This window comes from Coregonus clupeaformis, chromosome 12, assembly GCF_020615455.1.
Source record: "Coregonus clupeaformis isolate EN_2021a chromosome 12, ASM2061545v1, whole genome shotgun sequence".
NCBI classification, from domain to species: domain Eukaryota; kingdom Metazoa; phylum Chordata; class Actinopteri; order Salmoniformes; family Salmonidae; genus Coregonus; species Coregonus clupeaformis.
The window spans coordinates 1601684-1622244 of NC_059203.1; positions in this window are offsets into that span (position 1 = coordinate 1601684).

The window sequence follows — 20561 nt, forward strand, 5'->3', positions numbered from 1 at the left end:
CAAATGTATTAACAATAAAAAATGGAAATATCACATTTACATAAGTATTCAGACCCTTTACTCAGTACTTTGTTGAAGCACATTTGGCAACGATTACAGACTTGAGTATTCTTGGGTATGACGCTACAAGCTTGGCACACCTGTATTTGGAGAGTTTCTCCCATTGTTCTCTGCAGATCCTCTCAAGCTCTGTCAGGTTGGATGGGGAGCGTCGCTGCACAGCTATTTTCAGGTCTCTCCAGAGATGTTTGATCGGATTCAAGTCCGGGCTCTGGCTGGGCCACTCAAGCACATTCAGAGACTTGTCCCGAAGCCACTCCTGCGTTGTCTTGGCTGTGTGCTTAGGGTCATTGTCCTGTTGGAAGGTGAACCTTAAGCCCTGTTTGAGGTCCTGAGCACTCTGGAGCAGGTTTCCATCCAGGATTTCTGTACTTTGCTCGGTTCATCTTTCCCTTGATCCTGACTAGTCTCCCAGTCGTTGACGCTGAATAACATCCCCACAGCATGATGCTACCACCACCATGCTTCACAGTAGGGATGGTGCCAGGTTTCCTCCAGACGTGATGCTTGGCATTCAGGCCAAAGAGTTCAATCTTGGTTTCATCAGACCAGAGAATCTTGTTTCTCATCGTCTGAGAGTCCTTTAGGTGCCTTTTGGCAAACTCCAAGCGGGCTGTCATGTGCTTTTTACTGAGGAGTGGCTTCCATCTGGCCACTCTACCATAAAGACCGGATTGGTGGAGTGCTGCAGAAATGGTTGTCCTTCTGAAAGGTTCTCCAATCTCCACAGATGAACTCTGGAGCTCTGTCAGAGTGACCATCGGGCTCTTGGTCACCTCCCTGACCAAGGCCCTTCTTCCAAGATTGCTCAGTTTGGCCGGGCGGCCAGCTCTAGGAAGAGTCTTGGTGGTTCCAAACTTCTTCCATTTAAGAATAATGGAGGCCACTGTGTTCTTGGGGACCTTCAATGCTGCAGACAATTTTTGGTACCCTTCCCCAGATCTGTGCCTAGACACAATCCTGTCTCGGAGCTCTACGGACAATTCCTTCGACCTCATGGCTTGATTTTTGCTCTGACATGCACTGTCTACTGTGGGACCTTAAATAGACAGGTGTGTGCCTTTCCAAATCATGTCCAGTCAATTGAATTTACCACAGGTGGACTCATCTCAAGGATGATCAATGGAAACAGGATGCACCTGAGCTCAATTTCGAGTCTCATAGCAAAGGGTCTGAATACTTACAGTACCAGTCAAAAGTTTGGACACGCCTACTCATTCCAGGGTTTTTATTTATTTTTACTATTTTTTACATTGTAGAATAACAGTGAAGACATCAACACTATGAAATAACACAAATGGAATCATGTAGTAACCAAAAAAGTGTTAAACAAATCAACATATATTTTATATTTGAGAGTCTTCAAAGTAGCCACCCTTTGCATTGATGACAGCTTTGCACACTCTTGGCATTCTCTCAACCAGCTTCATGAGGTAGTCACCTGGAATGCATTTCAATTAACAGGTGTGCCTTGTTAAAAGTTAATTTGTGGAATTTCTTTCCTTCTTAATGCGTTTGAGCCAATCAGTTGTGTTGCCGTTTTATGGGCTCCTAACCAATTGTACTATTATATGTGTTTTTTCGCTTTATTTGTAACTTATTTTGTATATAATGTTTGTGCCACTGTCTCTTACGTCCGAAAATAGTTTCTGGATATCAGGACAGCGATTACTCACCTCGTACTGGAAGAAGATTTTTTCTTCAACGAGTCGGACGCGAAGGATTTACTTCAGACACCTGAAAAGGCCCAAATCCCCGTCATTCGCAGGACAAAGAGACGGAGATATCGGGGACGTAGGTCGGGGGGCCTTGTAAGGATCCGACGGCGAGAGGGTAATCTGCCTCTTCCATCAGTCCTATTAGCCAATGTACAATCTTTGGATAACAAAATTGACAAGCTACGATAACAAATACCCTACCAATGGGACATTAAAAACGGCAATATCTTATGTTTCACCGAGTCGTGGCTGAACGATGACATGGATAACAAACAGCTGGCAGGGTTTACGTTGCATCGGCAAGATAGAACAACCACCTCCGGTAAGACAAGGGGTGGTGGTCTGTGTATATTTGTAAACAACAGCTGGTGCACGAAATCTAATATTAAGGAAGTCTCAAGGTTTTGCTCGCCTGAGGTAGAGTATCTCATGATAAGCTGTAGACCACATTGTTTAACGACAAAGCCTATTCCCCCTCAGGAGACTGAAAAGATTTGGCATGGGTCCTCAGATCCTCAAGAAGTTCTACAGCTGCACCATCGAGAGCATCCTGACTGGTTGCATCACTGAATGGTACAGCAACTGCTCGGCCTCTGACCGCAAGGCACTACAGAGGGTAGCGCATACGGCACAGTACATCACTGGGGCCAAGCTTCCTGCCATCCAGGACCTCTATACCAGCCAGTGTCAGAGGAAGGCCCTAAAAATGGTCAAAGACTCCAGCCACCCTAGTCATAGACTGTTCTCTCTGCTACTGCACGGCAAGCGGTACCGGAGCGACAAGTCTAGGTCCAAAAGGCTTCTTAACAGCTTCTACCCCCAAGCCATAAGACTCCTGAACAGCTAATCAAATGGCTTCCCGGACTATTTGCATTGTCCCCCCCCCCCCCCCACCCCAATCCCCTATTTTACGCTGCTGCTACTCTCTGTTTATTATCTATGCATTGTCACTTTAACTATACCTACATGTACATATTATCTCAATTACCTCGACTAACCGGTGCCACAGCACATTGACTCTGTACCGGTACCCCCTGTATATAGCCTCGCTTCTGTTATTTTTACTGTTATTTGACTGCTTTTATTTTCTACATATCTATTGTTTAACTTAACACTTATTTTTCTTAAAACTGCATTGATGGTTAAGGACTTGTAAGTAAGCATTTCACTGTAAGGTCTACACCTGTTGTATTCGGCACATGTCACAAATAACATTTGATTTGATTTGATGAAACAGGCTCTCATGAGGACCGCCACAGGAAAGGAAGACCCAGAGTTACCTCTGCTGCAGAGGATAAGTTCATTAGAGTTACCAGCCTGAAAAATTGCAGCCCAAATAAATGCTTCACGGAGTTCAAGTAGCAGACACATCTCAACATCAACTGTTCAGAGGAGACTGCGCGTTATGATGAGTTTCTGGATTTGAGAAGTTCAGAATGCAAGAGAGTATGTTACACAGGTGGAGATTAGATTCAGTCATTATTTAATGGTTACAAAGTTTGATTCAATGACAGGGGGTACGGACATAGCCTCCTGCCATCTGAATGACTTCCATAGAAAATCTCTCACCTTATATACTGTTCTTCCAATCTACTTGTATCTTACCCAGCTGCTAACCATTATTGATTGTCACTCATCCACCACCATATCATCCACCTCCTTGGTGTCATATGGCACCCTACCAGGCCATTCCATCACGCACCCATCCTGTCACGGTTTCGGCCGAGGCTGCCTCTCTCCCTTGTTCGGGCAGGCTTCGGCGTTCGTCGTCTCCGGAATTCTAGCTGCCACCGCTAGATGTTTCATGTTCGTTTGCTTTTGTCTGTTTGTTTACACACCTGTTTCTGTTTTGACGTAATTAGTGTCCTATAAGTTTCTCGTTGTGTTTGTCTAGTGTTGTGTGTGATTGTTTCCGTCAGTGTTGTGTTTTGCTCGGTTGAGCGTATTTGTCTCCACTGTGCTGGAGCTTATTTTTGCACTTGTGTGTGCACCGTTACATTTTGTCGCACCTGTTAGTGCGCATTTACCTTTCGCCTTCGTGCGGGTTTTGCTGCCGGGCTTAGTTGTCCTGTTGCCTGTGTTGGGCCAGTAATACAGCCTTTGGAACATTCAGTCTGCGTCCTGCGTTTGATTCCTACACTACACCTACAACACGCCCTGACAGAATCACACACCCCAACAATGGAATCAGCAGGAGCCGAAGCAGCCCAGACGAGACTGGAAGCCCAGGTTCGGGACCAGCAAGAGCAGCTCCTGCAGATGGGGACCGCCCTGCAGGAGGTGATTACCACACTCCGAGGCTGGGGTTCGCCTCCACCGCCGCCCGCCCTGCCAGCACCATCGGCCAGCCCGCCCATTCCAGCGCCGGAACCTCGAGGAGTCCGACTATCTCTCCCGAGGGCCTACGACGGGACCGCGGCTGGGTGTCAGGGATTCCTGCTCCAGGTAGAGCTATACCTGGCCACAGTGCACCCGGCACCTTCAGGGCATGAGAGCGTGTCCGCCCTGATCTCCTGCCTGGCCGGGAAAAGCGTTGGAGTGGGCCAACGCGGAGTGGAGGAAGATCGACGCCACAACGATTACGTACACCGAGTTCTCCCGCCGCTTCAGGGCGGTGTTTGACCATCCCCCGGAGGGGGACGGCGGGGGGAGCGTCTGGTCTTCCTCCGGCAGGGGAGGAGAAGTGCCCAGGAATTCGCGCTCGAATTCCGTACTCTAGCGGCAGATGCAGGGTGGAATGATCGGGCCCTCATCGATCTATACCGATGCAGCCTACGAGAGGACGTCCGTCGGGAGCTGGCTTGTAGGGACACCAGCCTCACTTTCGACCAGCTGGTTGATATGTCCATCAGGCTGGATACCTTGCTGGCTACCCGCGGACGTCCTGCGGAGGGTCCGTCCATTCCACCCTCCAGCGTCTCCGAGCCTTGTCCTATGGAGCTCGGGGCGCTGGCGCTAGAGAGGGAGGAGTCGGCAGGCTAGGGGGTCCATCCACTGCACCAACTGTGGTCGGGGGAGGACACACCGCGGCTAGGTGCTGGGGATGGCCTCCTAGGGGAGATGACGACAGGTCCCGCACTGGGGATTCCCTCCAGGTGAGTAGGCGCCCCACTCACCCAGAGCTCACTGTTGCCCATTTTTGTATGCCTGTACGTTTTCCACAGGTAGCACCTCATTCCCAGCATAAGGCGCTGGTAGATTCAGGCGCAGCTGGGAATTTTATTGATAAAAAGTTTTGTTTAGCGTTAGGGATTCCCCTCATTCCTGTTGATGTTCCTTTTCCCGTTCACGCCTAGATAGTCGATCCGTTGGGTACGGGCTTAATCAGGAGGTCACGGCGCCACTTAGGATGTGTGCGCAGGGGGATCATCAGGAGATGATTCAGCTGTTCCTGATTGACTCTCCTGCGTATCCGGTGGTGCTGGGCATGCCCTGGTTGAGTACCCATAACCCAGCGATTTCGTGGCAGGAGAGGGCTCTGATGGAGTGGTCTGCTCAGTGTGTGGGTAGATGTTTGGGCGTTTCCGTAGGGGGCTACCTCGGTGGAGAGTCCAAACCAGGTGCCCGCATTGCACGTTCCACCTGAGTATGGGGATTTGGCTATTGCGTTTAGTAAGGCGAGGGCGACGCGGTTGCCACCCCATAGGCAGGGGGATTGTGCGATAAACCTCCAGGCAGGAGCTGCGCTCCCACGGAGCCATGTGTATCCTCTGTCTCAGGAGGAGAAGAAAGCTATGGAGATTTACATAGACGAATCGCTGAGACAAGGATACATACGGCCGTCCACTTCCCCCGCGTCATCGAGTTTCTTTTTCGTGAAGAAAAAGGATGGTGGTTTGCGTCCGTGCATCGATTACCGTGGTCTCAATCAGATTACGGTGAAGTATAGTTATCCACTCCCGCTGATTGCGACCATGACTGAGTCGTTGCATGGGGCGCGTTTCTTCACGAAATTAGATCTCAGGAGCGCGTACAACTTGGTGCGCATCAGGGAGGGTGATGAATGGAAAACAGCCTTTAGTACCACCTCGGGCCATTACGAGTATCTGGTCATGCCATACGGGTTGATGAACGCTCCATCAGTTTTCCAATCATTTGTGGATGAGATCTTCAGGGACATGCAGGGGCAGGGGGTGGTGGTGTACATTGATGACATTCTCGTGTACTCACCTACCCGTGTCGAGCATGTGGCCCTGGTGCGCAGGGTGTTGCGGAGGCTGGTGGAGCACGACCTGTATGTGAAGGCAGAGAAGTGTCTGTTTTTCCAGGAGTCGGTCTCCTTTTTGGGTTATCAGTTGTCTGCGTCAGGGGTGAAGATGGAGGTAGACCGGGTGTCGGCCGTGCGTAATTGGCAAACACCAACCACTGTGAAGGAGGTGCAGCAGTTTTTGGGGTTTGCAAATTACTACAGGAGGTTTATCCGGGGGTTTTGGACAGGTGGCAGCTCCCATCACGTCTCTGTTGAAGGGGGTCCGGTGCGTCTGCAGTGGTCGGCCGAGGCGGACAGGGCGTTTGGGAGGCTGAAGGACCTGTTTACCTCGGCCCCGGTGCTGGCGCATCCGGATCCCTCTTTGCCGTTCCAAGTAGAGGTGGACGCGTCGGAGGCCGGTTTAGGAGCCGTGCTTTCACAACGGTCTGGCGCGCCACCTAAACTCCGCCCCTGTGCTTTTTATTCTAAGAAGCTCAGTCCGGCGGAGCGGAACTATGACGTAGGGGACAGGGAGCTGTTAGCCGTGGTACAGGCTCTAAAGGTGTGGAGGCACTGGCTTGAGGGGGCTCAACACCCTTTCCTCATTTTGACGGACCACCGTAACCTGGAGTACATCCGGGCGGCGAGGAGGCTGAACCCTCGCCAGGCAAGATGGAGTATGTTCTTGACCAGGTTTACTTTTAAGATCACGTACATCCCTGGGTCACAGAATGGCAAGGCAGATGCGCTGTCTCGGCGGTATGACGCGGAGGAGAGGTCCGTGGAGCCCACTCCCATACTGCCTGAGTCGTGTCTGGTGGCACCGGTAGTGTGGGAGGTCGATGCTGAACTCGAGCGGGCGTTACGCACCGACCCTAGTCCACCACAGTGCCCGGAGGGTCGGAAGTACGTTCCGCTCGAGGTTCGGGATCGATTGATCTATTGGGCTCACACGTCACCCTCCTCTGGACATCCGGGTATCGGCCGGACAGTGCACTGTCTTAGTGCCAAGTACTGGTGGCCCACGTTGGCAAGGGATGTGAGGGTTTATGTTTCCTCCTGCTCGGTGTGCGCCCAGTGTAAGGCGCCTAGACATCTACCTAGGGGTAAGTTGCTACCCCTGCCCGTTCCACAACGGCCATGGTCCCACCTATCAGTGGACTTTATAACAGACCTTCCCCTCTCCCAAGGGAATACTACCATCCTGGTCGTTGTGGACCGGTTCTCTAAGGCCTGTCGTTTGCTCCCCATGCCGGGTCTTCCTACGGCCCTGCAAACTGCCGAGGCACTGTTTACCCATGTGTTCCGGCACTACGGGGTACCCGAGGACATTGTGGCTGATCGGGGTCCCCAATTCACCTCCAGAGTCTGGAGAGCGTTTATGGAGCGGTTGGGGGTCTCGGTGAGCCTCACCTCGGGTTACCACCCGGAGAGCAATGGGCAGGTGGAACGCGTAAACCAGGATGTGGGTAGGTTTCTCAGAACATACTGCCAGGACCGGCCGGAGGAGTGGTCAAGGTACGTTCCCTGGGCCGAGATGGCCCAGAATTCCCTACGCCATTCCTCCACTAACCTAACTCCATTTCAATGTGTGTTAGGTTACCAGCCGGTTCTGGCACCCTGGCAGCAGAGCCAGATCGAGGCTCCTGCGGTGGATGAGTGGGCGCGGCGCTCGGAGGAGACTTGGAACGCTGCACACGTCCACCTGCAGCGGGCCCTCCGACGTCAGAAGGCGAGCGCTGATCTCCACCGCAGTGAGGCACCGGTGTACGCACCTGGTGATCGAGTCTGGCTCTCTACCAGAAACCTGCCCCTCCGCCTGCCCTGTCGGAAACTGGGTCGGCGGTTTGTAGGGCCATTTAAAGTCCTGAGAAGGTTGAACGAGGTATGTTATAGATTACAGCTACCTGTGGAGTATAAGTGTATTAACCCCTCGTTCCATGTGTCCCTTCTCAGGCCGGTGGGTAGCGGGCCCACTCCAAGAAGATGAGATCTTGGAGACTCCTCCGCCCCGTTGGACATCGAGGGGGCACCGGCGTACTCCGTAAGATCCATCTTGGATTCGAGACGTCGGATGGGGGGTCTCCAGTATCTAGTGGAGTGGGAGGGGTACGGTCCGGAGGAGCGGTGCTGGGTGCCGAGGAGAGACGTGTTGGACCCGTCGCTCCTGACGGAGTTCCATCGGAGGCATCCGACGCGCCCTGCGCCGCGTCCCCCTGGTCGTCCCCGAGGCCGGAGTCGGCGCACGTCTGGAGCCGCGCGTCAAGGGGGGGGTACTGTCACGGTTTCGGCCGAGGCTGCCTCTCTCCCTTGTTCGGGCAGGCTTCGGCGTTCGTCGTCTCCGGAATTCTAGCTGCCACCGCTAGATGTTTCATGTTCGTTTGCTTTTGTCTGTTTGTTTACACACCTGTTTCTGTTTTGACGTAATTAGTGTCCTATAAGTTTCTCGTTGTGTTTGTCTAGTGTTGTGTGTGATTGTTTCCGTCAGTGTTGTGTTTTGCTCGGTTGAGCGTATTTGTCTCCACTGTGCTGGAGCTTATTTTTGCACTTGTGTGTGCACCATTACATTTTGTCGCACCTGTTAGTGCGCATTTACCTTTCGCCTTCGTGCGGGTTTTGCTGTCGGGCTTAGTTGTCCTGTTGCCTGTGTTGGGCCAGTAATACAGCCTTTGGAACATTCAGTCTGCGTCCTGCGTTTGATTCCTACACTACACCTACAACACGCCCTGACACATCCTAAGATTGGCACCAGTGGCCCCCAATCTATCTTGGCACACTGACCTTCTGTTACTCACTCGTGACACCAATAACACATGGTATGTTCTTGTTCTCTGTCCACATACAGGTTATTAGTTGCACATACATTAATGAATGTTGTATTACAAATCATCATAACACTGTGTGAATCAGGCCTTCATGGTCTAATTGCTGCAAAGAAACCACTACTAAAGGACACCAATAAGAAGAAGAGACTTGCTTGGGCCAAGAAACATGAACAATGGACATTAGACCGGTGGAAATCTGTCCTTTGGTCTGATGAGTCCAAATTTGAGATTTTTGGTTCCAACCACTGTGTCTTTGTGGGACACAGAGAAGGTGTACGGATGATCTCCGCATGTGTGGTTCCCACTGTTTAGCATGGAGGAGGAGGTGTGATGGTGTTTTGCTGGTGACACTGTCTGTGATTTATTTAGAATTCAAGGCACACTTAACCAGCATGGCTACCACAGCACTCTGCAGCGATACGCCATCCCATCTGGTTTGCGCTTAGTGGGACAAATATTTGTTTTTCAACAGGACAATGACCCAAAACACACCTCCAGGCTGTGTAAGGGCTATTTGACCAAGAAGGAGAGTGATGGTGTGCTGCATCAAATGACCTGGTCTCCACAATCACCGGACCTCAACCCAATTGAGATGGTTTGGGATGAGTTGGACCGCAGAGTGAAGGGAAAGCAGCCAACAAGTGCTCAGCGTACGTGGGAACTCCTTCAAGACTGTTGGAAAAGCATTCCAGGTGAAGTTGGTTGAGAGAATGCCAAGGGTGTGCAAAGCTGTCATCAAGGCAAAGGGTGGCTACTTTGAAGAATCTAAAATCTAAAATATATTTTGATTCGTTTAACACTTTTTTGGTTACTATATGATTCCATATGCGTTATTTCGTAGTTTTGATGTCTTCACTATTATTCTACAATGTAGAAAATAGTAAAAATAAAGAAAAACCTTTGAATGAGTAGGTATGTCCAAACTTTTGACTGCTACTGTATAACTTAAAAAAATACAGAAATACAGCCAGTATATATCTTAAACTTGATTGCTGAAATGCAATTTATTTTGGGACTACATCAACAATGGACAACTGAAACAAATATGTAGTTTTTGGGTGGGGTTTTTCTTTAACTTGGGCCCAGACAATTGGTCTGAGTTTGACTTAAAGGGATACTTCGGGATTTTGTCTTTTACCTACTTCCCCAGAGTCAAATGAACGTATGGATTCCATTTATATGTCTCTCCATCCAGTATGAAGGAAGTTAGAGGTAGTTTTGCGAGCCAATGCTAACTAGCGTTAGCGGAATGACTGGAAGTCAACGGTATTTACTAGCATGCTAGCAGTTACCATAGACTTCCAGTCATTGTGCTGACGCTAGTTAGCAATTTCCTTCAAACTGCACGCAGAGACATAAAACTGGTATCCACATGTTCGTCTGACTCTGGGGAAGTAGATAAAGGGCTTAATTGCAAAAATCCCCCAAGTATCGCTTTGTTCCAGTTTTTGCTTAAAAGGACTACTGCACTTCCTGATTTGGTCTTGTTTTCGATTTGGTTCATTAAGAAATGTTAGCGGCCATGACTGAATTCAAAAGTGAGATGGTTTCGGGGTGTGTTTTGATGTGGGTGTCTTGTGTGTGTGTGTGTGTTCGAGGTGGGAAGAGTTAGCTAAATTCTTTCGCCAATTAGCTTCAGCCGGCTGGTGTGTGACCGTAGTAAAGTTGATTTGTCTAGCTCCGGGGCTAGTTAGGGACCGTCAATAAATTACACAATGTAAATGGAACAATATGTTCATGTTGCACACCTTTTAGTTGTCTCATTAAACACTTTCAATATTTCTATATACATTTCTACAATTTATAGTTGGCTTAAGGTTAAGTCATTGAAATTTGGAGCTATTGACACAAAAATATTGTCCCATGTACATTGTGTAATTTACTTCTGGTCCCTAACTAGCTCCATATGTCACGCCCTGACCTTGAGAGCCCTGTTTTCTCTAGTTGGTTTGGTCAGGGTGTGAAGTCTAGATGTTCTTTTTCTATGTTGGCCGGGTGTGGTTCCCAATCAGAGGCAGCTGTCTATTGTTGTCTCTGATTGGGGATCATACTTAGGCAGCCAGTTTGCCTACCTTAGGTGTGGGATCTTGTTTCTGTTTGGCTTGTGTTTTGTGTAGCCTGTTGAACTTCACGGTCGTTCGTATTTTGTTGTTTTGATTCTTTATTCAGTTAATAAAGGAATATGTACGCATACAATGCTGCACCTTGGTCTGATCCGTCTATCAACGAGCGTGACAGAAGATCCCACCACCAATGGACCAAGCAGCGTGGCCAGGAGGAGCAGACATGCTAGACACAGGTGGGGAAGACATTCTGGTGCCAGCGCCCCGCACTTGCCGGGCTAAAGTGAGGGTCCAGCCAGGACGGGTTGTGCCTGCTCCTCGCACCAAACCAGTGGTGCGTGTCTCCAGCCCGGTCAGGCCCGTGCCTGCTCCTCGCACCAGACCTGTGGTGCGTGTCTCCAGCCCGGTCAGGCCCGTGCCTGCTCCTCGCACCAGACCTGTGGTGCGTGTCTCCAGCCCGGTACGGCCCGTGCCTGCTCCTCGCACCAGACCAGTGGTGCGTGTCTCCAGTCCGGTACGGCCCGTTACAGCGCCACGCACCCGACCTCCAGCGAGGGTCCTCTGCTCCACTCCGGTGCCAGAGCAGTCCGCTCCACCGGTGCCAAGTCCAGCTCCGGTCAGCTGCTCCAGTCCGGTGCCAGAGAAGTCCGCTCCACCGGTGCCCAGTCCCGCTCCGGTTAGCTGCCCCACTCCAGTGGTGGAGCAGTCCGCTCCTCCGGTGCCTAGTCCAGCTCCGGTTATCTGCTCCCTACCAGAGACAGGGCTTGGTGCATCGCAGGAGGACTGCCGGGCCGGAACCAGACGTTAACCCCTCTCCAGGGTTGAGGGCTCCCATACCAGGGTCCAGACAGGTCTTGGTGCATCGTGGGAGGACTGAGAGGGGAACCATTGCGCCGGGGTCCAGACCGAACCGGGTGTGCAACGGGGAGGCAGGAAGGGAGAAGAGGTTAATACCGACGTCGAAGCCGGAGCCGCCACCGAGGCTAGATGCCCACCCGGACTCTCCCCTAATGAGTCAGGTTGTTGTGGCCGGAGTACGCACCTTTGGGTGGGGTACTGTCACGCCCTGACCTTGAGAGCCCTGTTTTCTCTAGTTGGTTTGGTCAGGGTGTGAAGTCTAGATGTTCTATTTCTATGTTGGCCGGGTGTGGTTCCCAATCAGAGGCACCTGTCTATCGTTGTCTCTGATTGGGGTTCATACTTAGGCAGCCAGTTTGCCTACCTTAGGTGTGGGATCTTGTTTCTGTTTTGGCTTGTATTTTGTGTAGCCTGTTGAACTTCACGTTTGTTTGTATTTTGTTGTTTTGATTCTTTATTCAGTTAATAAAGGAATATACGCATACCACGCTGCACCTTGGTCTGATCCATCTATCTATCGTGACACCATAGGGATATCGAACGTAATTAAGATCGGGTCATGTGCAGTTGTGCTCCGTATTGATGATTACTTGTGTGCTGCCAGCTGTGGGCATGTTGGCAGGATTGAAATAAACCCAACCCATACCGTACCCGTCATTTCGTGACATATCTCACAAATCTCCGTTTTGGATGAGGCTGACTTCATGAACAAAATTATGAAGTAAATGTTTATGACTCATATCGATGCCACATAGGCCGTTTTCAAAAGAAGAAGTTGCTTTTTAGGGTCAGTTGACCTTTAACCCCTGGTTACTGTTAGTAGGTGTTTCTTCATACGTTTACAATTTTGTCATTTAGCAGACGCTCTTATTCAGAGCGACTTACAGGAGCAATTACGGTTAAGTGCCTTGCTCAAGGGCACATCGACGGCGTGGGGATTCTAACCAGCAACTTTTATTTTTCCGGCCCAACGCGCTTAACCGCTAGGCTACCTGCCACCCCAGGTATGAAAGGCTTTGTTGAAGAAGTAGTCAAAACATAATAGGGGAGGAGACAAGTTGGCATGTTGTATACATACATTTAACATAAAGAATTAGCTGCTATAGTATTTTTGGCATGGCTCGTACTGTTAAAGCAATATTTACTTTCATGATGTTTCTTCCTACTGTGTCAATGGCCGTGCTTCCTTTGGTACATATAATCTAGATTCTATTTCTATGACATGCCCTACTAGTCACTTATGAATGTCTGTCTGTCGTCATTCCAGGCGTGTAAACTGGCTTCGGTGCTAAAGAGAGTGTTGGATATCATGAGGTGAGTACAGTAGTGCTGCTTAACCCACCTGTTTGTCTGTGTGTCAGCCACACAGGGACTTATGTTTTCACCTGTCGCCTACTGAATCATCCACTTGGTAGGGCATATCTATTAATCCTCTTCTGGAAAGACATTACAAAACTGGCTACTACTGTCAGACAGTACAATGACTGAACTGGCTACTACTGTCAGACAGTACAATGACAGAACTGGCTACTACTGTTAGACAGTACAATGACAGAACTGGCTACTACTGTCAGACAGTACAATGACAGAACTGGCTACTACTGTAGACAGTACAATGACAGAACTGGCTACTACTGTCAGACAGTACAATGACAGAACTGGCTACTACTGTCACAGTACAAGACAGGCTACTGTCAGACAGTACAATGACAGAACTGGCTACTACTGTCAGACAGTACAATGACAGAACTGGCTACTACTGTCAGACAGTACAATGACAGAACTGGCTACTACTGTCAGACAGTACAATGACAGAACTGGTTACTACTGTCAGACAGTACAATGACAGAACTGGCTACTACTGTCAGACAGTACAATGACAGAACTGGCTACTACTGTCAGACAGTACAATGACAGAACTGGTTACTACTGTCAGACAGTACAATGACAGAACTGGCTACTACTGTCAGACAGTACAATGACAGAACTGGCTACTACTGTTAGACAGTACAATGACAGAACTGGCTACTACTGTCAGACAGTACAATGACAGAACTGGTTACTACTGTCAGACAGTACAATGACAGAACTGGCTACTACTGTCAGACAGTACAATGACAGAACTGGCTACTACTGTCAGACAGTACAATGACAGAACTGGCTACTACTGTCAGACAGTACCATGACAGAACTGGCTACTACTGTCAGACAGTACAATGACAGAACTGGCTACTACTGTCAGACAGTACAATGACAGAACTGGATAATACTGTCAGACAGTACAATGACAGAACTGGCTACTACTGTCAGACAGTACAATGACAGAACTGGCTACTACTGTCAGACAGTACAATGACAGAACTGGCTACTACTGTCAGACAGTACAATGACAGAACTGGATACTACTGTCACAGTACAATGACAGAACTGGCTACTACTGTCACACAGTACAATGACAGAACTGGCTACTACTGTCAGACAGTACAATGACAGAACTGGCTACTACTGTCAGACAGTACAATGACAGAACTGGCTACTACTGTCAGACAGTACAATGACAGAACTGGCTACTACTGTCAGACAGTACAATGACAGAACTGGCTACTACTGTCAGACAGTACAATGACAGAACTGGCTACTACTGTAGACAGTACAATGACAGAACTGGCTACTACTGTCAGACAGTACAATGACAGAACTGGCTACTACTGTCAGACAGTACAATGACAGAACTGGCTACTACTGTCAGACAGTACAATGACAGAACTGGCTACTACAGTCAGACAGTACAATGACAGAACTGGCTACTACTGTCAGACAGTACAATGACAGAACTGGCTACTACTGTCAGACAGTACAATGACAGAACTGGCTACTCCTGTCAGACAGTACAATGACAGAACTGGCTACTACTGTCACAGTACAATGACAGAACTGGCTACTACTGTCAGACAGTACAATGACAGAACTGGCTACTACTGTCAGACAGTACAATGACAGAACTGGCTACTACTGTCAGACAGTACAATGACAGAACTGGCTACTACTGTCAGACAGTACAATGACAGAACTGGCTACTACTGTCAGACAGTACAATGACAGAACTGGCTACTACTGTCAGACAGTACAATGACAGAACTGGCTACTACTGTCAGACAGTACAATGACAGAACTGGCTACTACTGTCAGACAGTACAATGACAGAACTGGCTACTACTGTCAGACAGTACAATGACAGAACTGGCTACTACTGTCAGACAGTACAATGACAGAACTGGCTACTACTGTCAGACAGTACAATGACAGAACTGGCTACTACTGTCAGACAGTACAATGACAGAACTGGCTACTACTGTCAGACAGTACAATGACAGAACTGGCTACTACTGTCAGACAGTACAATGACAGAACTGGCTACTACTGTCAGACAGTACAATGACAGAACTGGCTACTACTGTCAGACAGTACAATGACAGAACTGGCTACTACTGTCAGACAGTACAATGACAGAACTGGCTACTACTGTCAGACAGTACAATGACAGAACTGGCTACTACTGTCAGACAGTACAATGACAGAACTGGATACTACTGTCAGACAGTACAATGACAGAACTGGCTACTACTGTCACAGTACAATGACAGAACTGGCTACTACTGTCAGACAGTACAATGACAGAACTGGCTACTACTGTCAGACAGTACAATGACAGAACTGGATACTACTGTCAGACAGTACAATGACAGAACTGGATACTACTGTCAGACAGTACAATGACAGAACTGGCTACTACTGTCAGACAGTACAATGACAGAACTGGCTACTACTGTCAGACAGTACAATGACAGAACTGGCTACTACTGTCAGACAGTACAATGACAGAACTGGCTACTACTGTCAGACAGTACAATGACAGAACTGGCTACTACTGTCAGACAGTACAATGACAGAACTGGCTACTACTGTCAGACAGTACAATGACAGAACTGGCTACTACTGTCAGACAGTACAATGACAGAACTGGCTACTACTGTCAGACAGTACAATGACAGAACTGGCTACTACTGTCAGACAGTACAATGACAGAACTGGCTACTACTGTCAGACAGTACAATGACAGAACTGGCTACTACTGTCAGACAGTACAATGACAGAACTGGCTACTACTGTCAGACAGTACAATGACAGAACTGGCTACTACTGTCGACAGTACAATGACAGAACTGGCTACTACTGTCAGACAGTACAATGACAGAACTGGCTACTACTGTCAGACAGTACAATGACAGAACTGGCTACTACTGTCAGACAGTACAATGACAGAACTGGTTACTACTGTCAGACAGTACAATGACAGAACTGGCTACTACTGTCAGACAGTACAATGACAGAACTGGCTACTACTGTCAGACAGTACAATGACAGAACTGGCTACTACTGTCAGACAGTACAATGACAGAACTGGCTACTACTGTCAGACAGTACAATGACAGAACTGGCTACTACTGTCAGACAGTACAATGACAGAACTGGCTACTACTGTCAGACAGTACAATGACAGAACTGGCTACTACTGTCAGACAGTACAATGACAGAACTGGATACTACTGTCACAGTACAATGACAGAACTGGCTACTACTGTCAGACAGTACAATGACAGAACTGGCTACTACTGTCACAGTACAATGACAGAACTGGATACTACTGTCAGACAGTACAATGACAGAACTGTATACTACTGTCAGACAGTACAATGACAGAACTGGCTACTACTGTCAGACAGTACAATGAGAGAACTGGCTACTACTGTCAGACAGTACAATGACAGAACTGGCTACTACTGTCAGACAGTACAATGACAGAACTGGCTACTACTGTCAGACAGTACAATGACAGAACTGGTTACTACTGTCAGACAGTACAATGACAGAACTGGCTACTACTGTCAGACAGTACAATGACAGAACTGGATACTACTGTCAGACAGTACAATGACAGAACTGGCTACTACTGTCAGACAGTACAATGACAGAACTGGCTACTACTGTCAGACAGTACAATGACAGAACTGGCTACTACTGTCAGACAGTACAATGACAGAACTGGCTACTACTGTCACAGTACAATGACAGAACTGGCTACTACTGTCACAGTACAATGACAGAACTGGCTACTACTGTCAGACAGTACAATGACAGAACTGGCTACTACTGTCAGACAGTACAATGACAGAAATGGATACTACTGTCACAGTACAATGACAGTCAGTGGATGAGCAACAGGCTACAGACAGCCACTAGTTCCTGTTGTAGGCAGGAAGCCAGCCATTACACCCTCATGAGCGAAATAATGACATCACATCACCGCTTACTTCAACTCTGGCTGTCTCAATGTTAGAAGTTTCCTCTTTTGTTTTCCGTCAAGGAGACCAGTCTGAGAGGAATTGAAAGGTGGATGAAAGAGGAAAGGAAGAAAATGATTTTTTCTATTGTTCTCTACCAGTACACCTTCCTCTCTCTCCTCCTCCTCCCTCTCCCTCTCTCTCCTCCCTCTACCGGTACACAGCTCTCTTCCTCTCTCTCCTCCTCCTCCCTCTCCCTCTCTCTCCTCCCTCTACCGGTACACAGCTCTCTTCCTCTCTCTCCTCCTCCTCCTCCTCCTCCTCCCTCTACCGGTACACAACCCTCTCCCTCTCTCTTCTCCTCCCTCTACCGGTACTCAGCCCTCTCTCTCTCTCTCTCTCTCTCTTCTCCTCTTCCTTCCTCCTCAGGGCCAGTCACATGTGTTTAGAAGCAGACCTGAACTGGGGGGCGGCAGGTAGCTTAGTGGTTAAGAGCGTTGTGCCAGTAACCGAAAGGTCGCTGGTTCTAATCCCCGAGTCGACTAGGTGACAAATCTGTCGAAGTGCCCTTGAGCAAGGCACTTAACCCTAATTGCTCCTGTAAGTCGCTCTGGATAAGAGCGTCTGCTAAATGACTGAAATGTAACTGGGTGCAGTTTCTGGACGGGGCCGTGGATCACAACCTACAGAAGATCAAAGTTCTGATTCAAGGCTCCAGCTAGACGATGACAGCTAGTGTGCGTGTGTATGAGGTGAATGAAAACAACGAGGTGTGAAGAGGACTGGTGGTCTTTTCTCTGATGGACTGGGACTTTGTTGAATGTTACTTAAGTGTGTGTACTTCCCTCTTGTGTACACACGCTCTACATCATTTTAACAGCAGATATATTACATATATTACATTACTGCAAGACAAATATTTGCCAAACATACATCTTGCTTCATGAATGTATGAATATTTCTAGATTAATTTAGTCTTTACCACTTTTATTTTGTATTTCAGTGTGACATACAGCCAGATGCTTTGCAGTGGCATAAGCCTGTTTGGAAATCTTTCTTTGAGTGACAGACTTGAATTCTGAAAGAACAATCATTTATTTCAGGATATTTAGGCAAGTTATGCGTTTGATTTGATTTGACAATTTAAAATGAATAAAGAAGCCACATCAGGCAACAATACATGTACAACAATTATGGATGATTACATAGACAAAGTCACGCCTTGTTCCCATTGTGGTCCATTATGAAGGAAAGAGATTTCCATGTACTTCTGCTGCCCACACTTGAATAATTTGACTTTTTTCAGATTATTGTTAAACAATTTGACTATCAACAGTAATAAAAACCATGCTATATAATGTGATTTTATTAAATCTCAATGAACAGCACAATGTATTACTAAATAAAAACTTGCCTTAGCCTTGCACTAAAACAGGAGGTGTAATAGTGGGTGGAGGATGTAATGGGATATAATAGTATATTATAGAATAGGGGTTCTTCAACTTTCTCAGCCTGGGACCCAGATGAGAAATTCGGTGTTTTCCTGGGACCCAAGCTTATGAAAACATGCAACTATACGTAAATATCGGTACATTTCATTGCCCTTATGTCTAAAACAAATGCAATATAGACAAAAACTAATAACAATTAAATGAAATACCCATATAAATAGCAATTCATGTTTATTTTTCCTCATTAAAAACACTCTTACATATCTGTCTAGGTTGGAACTGTTGCTGTTAAAATACAATAAATTATTTTCATTCTGATTCTGAACTGGAATAAACTGATTGATCACATCAGTCGAATGTATAACAGAACACACACACAGGCTCAGTTTTTGATAGTGCAACCCTAAGTAACAGTACAGATGAAAAATGATCAGACTTACTGTACATCTTACTGTAGAAAGTATTGTTGAAAGAAAGGTCTAGATTGGAACTATTGCTGTTAAAACACAATAAAATAATTGTTATTCTGAACAGATGTAGACCAGAAAACACACACAGTCCTAATGAGAGGTGTGTGGCTGGTTGAAGTGTTCAACAAGCATGTCTATTCTGGGCTCAGTTTTCGACAGTGCAACTCTGAGGTCATGCTCAGTTTTGAGTCTGTTTCTGTACTTGTTTTAAAAGTATGCCAGGGTTGAGAACCCTGACTCACATAGGTATGTGGTGCCAAACTGGATCAGAACATCTACTGCTTTCTCAGACAGGCAGGAGACCGCTTCCTGCTGTCGATGAGCAACACAGAATTGTGCGAGTGTTTGCCTCAAAAAGCATCTTGCTTCAATCAGTTTTTTCCAGTTCAGAATAAAAAGTATTACTTGTATTTTAACAGCAGCAGTTCCAACCTAGACTTGTTTTCAACAATAATTTATACAGTAAGATGTACAGTAGGCCTGATCATTTTTCATCTTCATATGTGACCGACCGGCTCGATTCGGTCTTATGTAGCAACATTTGAAATTGTGTTTTTTTACATTGGATAAAAGTAGAGACTCAGAGCTAGAAAATGGTATATCATACACTACAGTTGAGGAACAATGGGAAAGTCATTCTACTTTGAAAGTTGATAAACTTGTAATCTGACTTTTGAGAAAATGGCCCTTGAATGTATTGGTAAACCTACTGGAGAGCTCTTCTTTGTCTACACCCATTCAGCATCGTTCACACACTCTTAAGCCTTAGCCTCACCCATCTCTTTAAATATAATATAATATGCCATTTAGCAGACGCTTTTATCCAAACCGACTTACAGTCATGCGTGCATACATTTTTGTGTATGGGTGGTCCCGGGGATCGAACCCACTACCTTGGCGTTACAAGCGCCATGCTCTACCAGCTGAGCTACAGAGGACCACGGTTGGTTGCACTGTCTTTAAGGATTCACATATAAGGCCATGTACTAAACAACCAAAGACTTCAAGACTAAAGGCTGGTTTATACTACGTGTATCGACAGTTGTCGCAGTGACATCATGAACATTCTATTGTCGTCCGACATCAAACTTGTCGTTGTCGTTATGAAAAAGTATAAACACAAAAACTACAGGCTGCATGACATCAGCAGCCTGGTGGTCAAAATAGCATAACTAGAAAATAGCTTACGGTTGTGAGTGTGACGAAATAAAAGCAGGGCATTCTACTGGAGAATTTTAGATCTTGGACATTGTCTCGTTGGCCTAACGTTATATCCTAATTTTACTTTGGTGCAGGTCATGTTCTTCACATTACCGTCTCTGGTAAACACATACTATATCAAATAAAATCAAAGTTAATTTGCCACATTGTCACGTTCGTTGAATGACGGGTCAGACCAAGGCGCAGCGTGATATGCGTACATGTTTATTAACGTAATAAACGACACGACAAAACAACAAAGGAAACGAAACGTGAAGTCCAAGGTAGTACAGAACAACAAACCTTACACGGAACAAGATCCCACAACTACACAGTGCCAATAGGCTGCTTAAGTATGGTCCCCAATCAGAGACAACGAGCGACA